At 46.9% G+C, this 8493-nt stretch overlaps 1 protein-coding gene across 1 annotated transcript in view; it reads right to left on the reverse strand.

The window, feature by feature from the left end:
- NIP7 (nucleolar pre-rRNA processing protein NIP7) overlaps positions 1–8493 on the reverse strand; it is a 76523-nt gene that overhangs the window by 31382 nt on the left and 36648 nt on the right. The window lies entirely within an intron of this gene.

The raw sequence follows: 8493 nt of genomic DNA on the forward strand, positions 1-8493 counted from the left end.
TCAAGGACAGACAGAACTAAGATGCTTGAAACCCAAACAGCAGTTGGGGGAATGGAGATTGACTTGAAAGTGGCATAGGAGAACTTTCTGGAGTGACTTGTCACGCATTTAACTAAATGCAAAAGATGTATTGTCTGGCACATTATAGATCTTAACATTTAAAAATAAACCTATCATATCACTGTAATGATTATATCCAATAAAATATAAATACCATAGTGATTTGATGTCTATTATAATTCATCTATCTTACCTAATAAAAGAGAAACATGCAAATTAACCATCACTCTGCTACGCCCACAGCCAATCAGAGTGAGTATGCAAATTAACCCAAACAAAGATGGAGGTTAATTTGCATATGTAGGTGCGGAGCGGCGGGAGGGGCATGACGCCTGCTATGAGGGGAAGGGGGGTTGCGGAGGGAACTACTGGAGCCGTGCTCCGGACAGAAGCGAGGACTTGCTGGCTCCTGGGTGGGCCGGGGAGCTGGGACATGCCGGCTCCCAGGCGGGCTGGGAGCGGGAACTTGCCGGCTTCCGGGAGGGCTGGGCCCGGGGAGTGGGGACTTGCTGGCTCCCGGGCAACAGGGGAGCGGGGACTTGCCGGCTTCCGGGAGGCTGGGAGTGAAGCCAGAGGAAAGAAGGCCTATTCTTGCACAAATATCGTGCAATGGGCCTCTAGTATATATATAAAAGCCAAAGTGACTGGACAACCAAACGACTGAACGACTGGTGCTATGACTCACACTGACCACCAGGGGCAGACACTCAACAAAGAAGCTGCCCCCTGGTGGTCAGTGCGCTTCCACAGCGGGAGCACTGCTCAGCAAGCTTACTGAGCAGCGATGGCAGCAGGTGCAGTGGAGCTGGGATGAGTGGAGTGGCACGGGCTCCTCCCTGGCTGCCTGCTGCTTCGCACACTACTACATCCCTCGGAGGATATTGGACTGCCAGTTTCGGCCCAATCCCCTCAGGCCGAATCTGCACCCCATCTCCATCTGGTGACCTGCGGGAATCAGGCCAAAAACGGCAGTCTGTCATCCCCCGAAAGGTCCTGGATTGCGAGAGGGCACAGGCCAGACTGAGGATCCTCATTGGTGCACAAATCCGTGCACCGGGCCTCTAGCCTATATTTATAAAACCCTAATATGCAAATAGACTGAATGGTGGAACGACCGAACAACTGGTAGCTATGACGTGCGCTGACTGCCAGGGGCGCACGCAGAACATGGTGGGCGTCGGCAGCAGGCGGCAGAGCATAGAACATGGCAGGCATTGGCTGTGGCAGGATGGTGGAGCAGGTGAGCGGGGGTGCCAGACCAAGGTGGGGCACTGGTTGCTATCATTGGGGCAAGCCTCTGGTGGTTACTGAAAATTCTTTGCTCCGGGCGCCGTGGTCCCGCCCAGCGCTTGTACCTGCTGCTGGCGCCGGCCCAGCTTGCACCTGCTGAGCGGTGCTGAGCAATTGGGGCCAGTGCCAGCAGTGCGCGGCGGCGGCGGGAGCAGGGCTGCTAGCAGACGGGACGGGGGGAGGGGGGCCTGCGGCATGAGGGGCCCGGTGGGGGCACAGAGGATGGGCCAAGTCCTGCCCCTGTGCCCACCACAGCCTCACAGCCCACAGTTCCTTTCAAGGTGCAAGAATTCGTGTACTTGGCCCTAGTTTAAAAATAAAAAGTATAGACAAGCCCTTTTTGAACAGTCGTTTTATTTTAAAAATAATTTTTAATATGTTTTTATTGATTTTAAGATGAAAGGGAGAAAGAGAGAGAGAGATGTTGATCAGCTGCCTCCTGCATGCCCTCTACTGGGGATTGAGCCCACAACCAGGGCATGTGCCCTGACCAGGAATCATGGGTCAATACTCAACCATTGAGCCACACCGGCTGGGCCAGTCAGAAATTTCAAATCATTCTTTTTCTCCTTGAAATCCTTGTCTCCTACCGAATATTACTCTAATGTAATATATTTTTATGTTTGAAAGTCTCCTATTCATCACTCTATTATTTTGCAATAATAAATGACTTTTAAGATCTTTAAAAATATACTATTGATATGGGATTTCTGGACTGGAACATGCGGTGTTCCCCTGGGCATGATGGTTCCCCGGATTCTTTGTCCGTTGGAGCCGAATGAATCCACGGACGGAAGATGGTATAGCAAAGGTGGAAATTTACTGAAGAAAAAGTACAGACTCCCACGTGGGGGGGGAAAGAGTCCCACCAAGTTTGTTTCCATGGTTTATAAAGGCTGCAAGACCCCACATCCTGATATCCCCTCTGATTGGTCAATATTCCTTTTGATTTGGCCACTATAGCAACTCCTGAGCTCAAAGGTCTAACATCACATGGGACATATGAGGCCCTCCTCCCTCATTGTTCTCCCATTCCCTCTGGGCTTTCTTCCTCCTTTATTTTGTAAATACTAGTGGCCTGGTGCACGAAACTCGTGCATTGGGATGTTCCCTTAGCCCAGCCTGCACCATCTCCAATCGGGAACCCCTTGGGGGATGTCCGACTGCCAGTTTAGGCCTTGGGGGATGTCCTAAACTGGCAGTCAGACATCCCTCTCGCAATCTGGGACCGCTGGCTCCTAACCACTCACTTGCCTGCCTGCCTGATTGCCCCTAATCCCTCTGCCTACCTGCCTGATTGCCCCTAACTGCCCTCCCCTGCTGGCCTGATCTTACCCCTAACTGCTCTCCCCTGCTAGCCTGATCGCCCCTAACTACCTCTGCCTGCCTGATCGCCCCTAACTGCCCTCTCCTGCTGGCCTGATCTTGCACCCAACTGCTCTCCCCTGCCAGCCTGATCTCGCCCCCAACGGCCCTCCCCTGCCAGCCTGATCACCCCTAACTGCCTCTGCCTCGGCCCCCACCACCATGGCTTTGTCCAGAAGGAAGTCAGACTTCCGGAAGATGGCCGGTCGACATGGTCTAATAGCATATTACCCTTTTATTAGTATAGATAGACCATTTGGCTACTCCCAGTTCCCTTGTCTCATGGAAATGTAACTGTTGCTGCTCCCTTGTCTTATGGAAATGTAACTACCCCGGCTCCCTTGTGATATGGAAATGTAACCTCTCCCAACTCTGTAGCCCTGTATGTTTTCCATGGGGACCCTTTATTTCTAAAATTTCCTAAACCTGCCTATTTCACCCCTAAAAATTCCTATTTCACAATGATCATAAAGATCTAAATATAAAAAATGTTCTTTGGGATTAAGTTAACCTTATAATTATTAGTTATACACTAACAATATTAATCAAAGCAGCATAAAATTATTTCATTTAAAAATTCACTCCTTGCCCTAGCCAGTTTTGGCTCAGTGGATAGAGCATCGGCCTGCGGACTGAAGGGTCCCAGGTTTGATTCCCGTCAAGGGCACATGCCTGGGTTTCAAGCTCGATCCCCAGTTGGGGGCATGCAGGAGGCAGCTGATCAATGATTCTCTCTTATCATTGATGTTTCTATCTCTCTCTCCCTCTCCCTTCCTCTGAAATCAATAAAAATATATTTTTAAAAAATTCACTCCTTCCTGAAATTAATGAGGGAGAAGTTAATAGGACTTTAGTCTTTTGAATTAAGCCTTTATTTGTATCCAAACTCAGTCTCTCCTGTCATAATATACATATACACCACAGTAAGATTTAGACAGTTTGCCTTATCATAAGCAAAGTGGGAGAAAGATGATTGGATCAGGGAAGCTGGCAGGATCTCTGGTGTTGGTGTGTTCTCAGGTAGATTTGTTTTAAGAATAACACATGAAGATTGATTTTCCCCTTAAAAAGGCTTCATGCTGCCCTGGCGGTGTGGCTTAGTTAGTTGGAGCATTGTTCCGTGCACCCAAAGGTCAAAGGTTCAATTCTGATCAGGGCACATACCTAGGTTGTGGTTTTGATCCCTGGTCCTGGAACTTTTGGGAGGCAACTAATTGATCTCTCTCTCTCCTTCCCTCTAAGGAAGAGAGTGATGTTGGGATAACTATATGATGGTGGGACTTTGAAAAATGGGGAGAAAACTTATCAAGCTTTACATTCAATATTTATGCACTTTATGTAAATTATAACTTAAGCCTTAAAAAAAGAAGAATTTTGCCGAAACCGGTTTGGCTCAGTGGATAGAGCATCGGCCTGCGGACTGGAGGGTCCCGGGTTTGATTCCGGTCGGGGGCATGTGCCTTGGTTGCGGGCACATCCCCGGTGGGGGGTGTGCAGGAGGCAGCTGATCGATGTTTCTCTCTCATCGATGTTTCTAACTCTCTATCCCTCTCCCTTCCTCTCTGTGAAGTACCAATAAAATATATTTTAAAAAAAAAAAGAAGAAGAAGAATTTTGATAGAGAAGACTTCAGTCAGACACTGGATGAGTTAATAAAAATAGCTTACACTTATGGAGTCCTTACAATGAGCCAAGACCTTGTACTAAGGGCACTGGAAATAGGAACTCATTTAATTTTCATACAATCAATCCCCATGAGGTACCTCTATTATTTGTGCTTGACAGATGAAGAAGCAGAGGCACAGAGATGGTTGAGTAACTTGCTCAAGGTCACACAGCTAGCCAGAGTCAGGATTTGAGGCAGGTAATTTACCTCCTTGTTGAGGCAGGCAGATTGGGATCACAAAGAAGCCACAGTCACCAAAGATCTGTCAGACTGAGTAGCCTCTTCCCCTATTCTGGAATGTCCACCACGTGGAGATTTTGTCAAACCAAGATAGTATACAGATTAAGGTCCATGTCTAATTAATTCAGGGGTCCAGCATGTGATTTCACATCTTCAATGCTGCTGCCACGTGACCTCCTGAGTTGTCCTTTAGTGGCCCCAATGTGGCTCTTTGCTGGTCCTAGTCCAGTGGGGCTGGTAAAACAACCTTTGAAGCTAAACCAGTTACTGGGCCTCTCAGGGAAGTGGCACCCACCCACCAGACTGGGATTTCTCTATTTGGTCCAGGTACTGGATGGTGAATTCCAAGAACATCTGAGACACCTATAGGTGATTCATACCCTATGTCCCCACTTCCTTCCTACACCCACTTCAGGCCCACCCATTCCTCTGGAAATGCCCCTAACTCAACTCCCCGGCTTGTAAAAGATATGGACAATGATGCACCCAAAGAAGGAGTGGGGAATGGACTCTCCAAGGTCAATGTGGCAAACCCATCACAGAAATGCAAAGAAGAAAGTAAGGTTCAGGAATGTATCCAGCAAGAAGGGGGTAGAAGTGGATGTAGAACTGGAGTTGGACGAGAAAAGTACCTGGAGAAGGACAGAGGGATCATGATTTTTATTTATTTTGTTATGCCCAGATTTTGTGATCCCCAAAGACCACCAGGGAGCCGAGTCCGATGCAAAAGCAAAGAGCCTTTATTCGAGCTAGCTCGAGCTCCCCGTCCACCACACTCACTGACGCAGTGGCACGAGGCAGAGAGAGAGCCCCAGGCCCCAAACGCGCTGATTTATAGGGGGCCTGGGAGAGGTAGGAGGGGTGAGGTAGTGTGGCCTCCGCTGACTGGTCTGGGTCAGGTTGCACATGGGGGCAGGGCGTGGCTTACTTTCCTCTTGCATTTCTATTGGCTAATTCAAAAGAGTGGGTTGGGCTCTTGGAGAGGTTCTAGGGCGGGAACCTGACTCCACGAGGTGGAGGACATGGAACAAAGGGAACATGGAGTCGGACTTTCCCCGCCCTTTCAATTTCAGAGAGGAAGGGAGAGGGAGAGAGAAATAGAAACATCAATGATGAGAGAGAATCACTGATCGGCTGCCTCCTGCACGGCCCCTACTGGGGATTGAGCCCGCAACCCTGGGCATGTGCCCTGATCAGGAGTCGAACCCAGGACCCTTCACTCCACAGGCCAACGCTCTGTCCACTGAGACAAACCAGATGGGGCAGGGATCATGGTTTTTAAAGAAGTCCTCTCCAGGCCTATCCACTAGGATAGAAAGGGAGAAAAGAACTCAAGGAACTTATACTGTATACCCTAAGATTATGTACTCAGCTGTTCTGTGTCTAGCAAATCATGATACAAATACATAAGAAATAGGAGGCTCTTATGAGATCTTGGTTTATACTGTGTGTTTTTTTATTTTTTATTACTCATCTTTAACCATTGCCTGTTTAACCTTTGGTATGTTTCATATCCTCCCATTTAGAAGCCCTAAAGCTACAAATGGTCCTCCACATGGAACTGCAAATGGAGGCCACTACATTCATCTTCCGTGGACCCTGAGACCGCCCACTTCCGATGGGACCTTGACTGCCACCCTCAATGGCAGTTGGGGTTCCCTAATTGGAGGGGGGACTGAAATAGGAATTTTAGGGGTGAAATAGGCAGGATAAGGGAATTTTTAGAATGGGAGGGGGGGTCCATGGAAAAAAACAAAACAAAACACAGGGCTACAGACTGGGAGAAGGTACATTTCCATAAGACAAGAGAGAGGCAACAGTTACATTTACATAAGATAAGGAAACTGGGAGTAACATAAGGTCTATATTTACAAAATAAAGAAGGAGGAAAAAAGCCCAGAGGGAATAGGAGGACAATGAGGGAGAAGGGCCACACAGGTCCTACATGAGATTTGACCTTTGAGCTACTATAGTAACCAATTCAAAAGGGAATATTGACCGAAGAGAGGGGATGTCACGATATAGGGACTTGCAGCCTAAAGAAGCCGTGGAAACAGAACTCGGTGGGACTCTTACCCCCTCCCCACGTGGGAATCTGTACTTGTTCTTCAATAAATTTCCGCCTTTGCTATTAAAAAAAGAAATGGGAGGCTGCCTAAGAATGTCCCTATTTCAGTTTGCTGTAGGGAATGGAATTCAATTTTAGTAAATATAATGTGTTTTGTAGTACAGTTTATCAACATGTATCAAAAGCTTTATTCATGTGCCTAGTCAATTCAATACAACCTCAAGAAATGTGTCAGGCCCTGGACTAGGTTGCGGAATATAGGGTGAGCAAGCAGAGAGGCTGTCTGCCCCCAGAAGACAAAACTGTGGAGAATGTATTTCAGGAAGGGTGAAATATGAAATACTAAGGAGGAGCAGCAAGGGGGATTCAACCCAGGAAGGATGAAATGTCTTTTAAATGAGGCTTGAAGGACAAGAAGGGTTTAATTAGGCTAGAATGGACAAGACGAAGGCTCCAGGCAGATTGAGTAGCAAGTGAAAAGGAAATGATAGAAGTGTGGGTGTGAGCCCACAATGAGGTTGGCAAACAGGTGACCTCTTCGGGCTGTAAAAGTCATGTTCAGATGCCTGCACCTGATGTCTGCACCTGGTTCAAAAGCAAGAGGTGAATGAGTAATAAGTGAAATGTTCTGATTTGTGTTCTATGTATTCTTTGATCCAGTAATTCCACTTTAAGGAAATTATCCTAAGGAAATAATTATGAATATGTGCAATAATACAGTTTATAGGATGTTTCTAATATGGAGATTGTCTAGAATTACAAAATTTTGGAAAACCTAAACATCTTACAGCAGGGATTTAGATAAAGAAAACTTTGGTTCATCTACATATTGGAATGTTATGTAGCTGCTAAAGACACTGTAGAAAAAAATATTTAATGGCATGGAAAGATATTCAATTACATATTAAATGAAAAATGAAGATTATCCTATCCTATATAATAAAAACCCTAATATGCAAATCGACTGCAAGGTGGAACGACCAGTCGCTATGACACCCACTGACCACCAGGGGCAGACACTCAACACAGGAACTGCCCCCTGGTGGTCAGTGCGCTCCCACAGGGGCAGCACTGCTCAGCCAGAAGCCCCGCTCACAGGCTGGCAAGTGCAGCAGTGGTGGCAGGAGCCTCTCCTGCCTGCGGCAGCTCTAAGGACTCCTCAGGGGATGTCCACCTGCTGGCTTAGGCCTGCTCCCCGGAGGTATCCCGGACTGCGAGAAGGCACAGGCTGGGCTAGGGGACCCCATCCCAATGCATGAATGTTGTGCAATGGGCCTCTAGTATAAAATATATAGCATAACCCTTTTTACACACACACACTCATATACACATACACATAATAGATTACAAGATATTAGAAGGCTATAAACCTAAATGTCAACATATTTTTCATGTGGGGTTATGGATGATTTAAATGCTAACCTTTTATTTTTTCTAATTATTCTACGACAATATGTGTTATTTTTGTAATTTAAAAGTTATGTCTTATACATCTAAAAGTTTTAGGAGTATTGGCCATATTCTTCTTCTTCTTTTTTTAATATGTTCTTATTGATTTCAGAGAAAGGGAGAGGAAGAAGCGGGATAGAAACATCAATGATGAGAGAGAACCTTTGGTCTACATGCCCCCTACTGGGGATCGAGCCTGAAACCTGGGAATGGGGGCTGACTGGGAACCCAAACGTGACCTCCTGGTTCATGGGTCCACGCTCAACCACTGCACACCGGCCGGGTTTTATTGTATTTAATTTCAACTGGGTTAACACAGGCCCTTGCTTTGGGTTATTTTCTAGCGTAAATTTGT

Source organism: Plecotus auritus (assembly GCF_963455305.1).
Source record: "Plecotus auritus genome assembly, chromosome: 10".
In the NCBI taxonomy this organism is placed as follows: Eukaryota; Metazoa; Chordata; class Mammalia; order Chiroptera; family Vespertilionidae; genus Plecotus; species Plecotus auritus.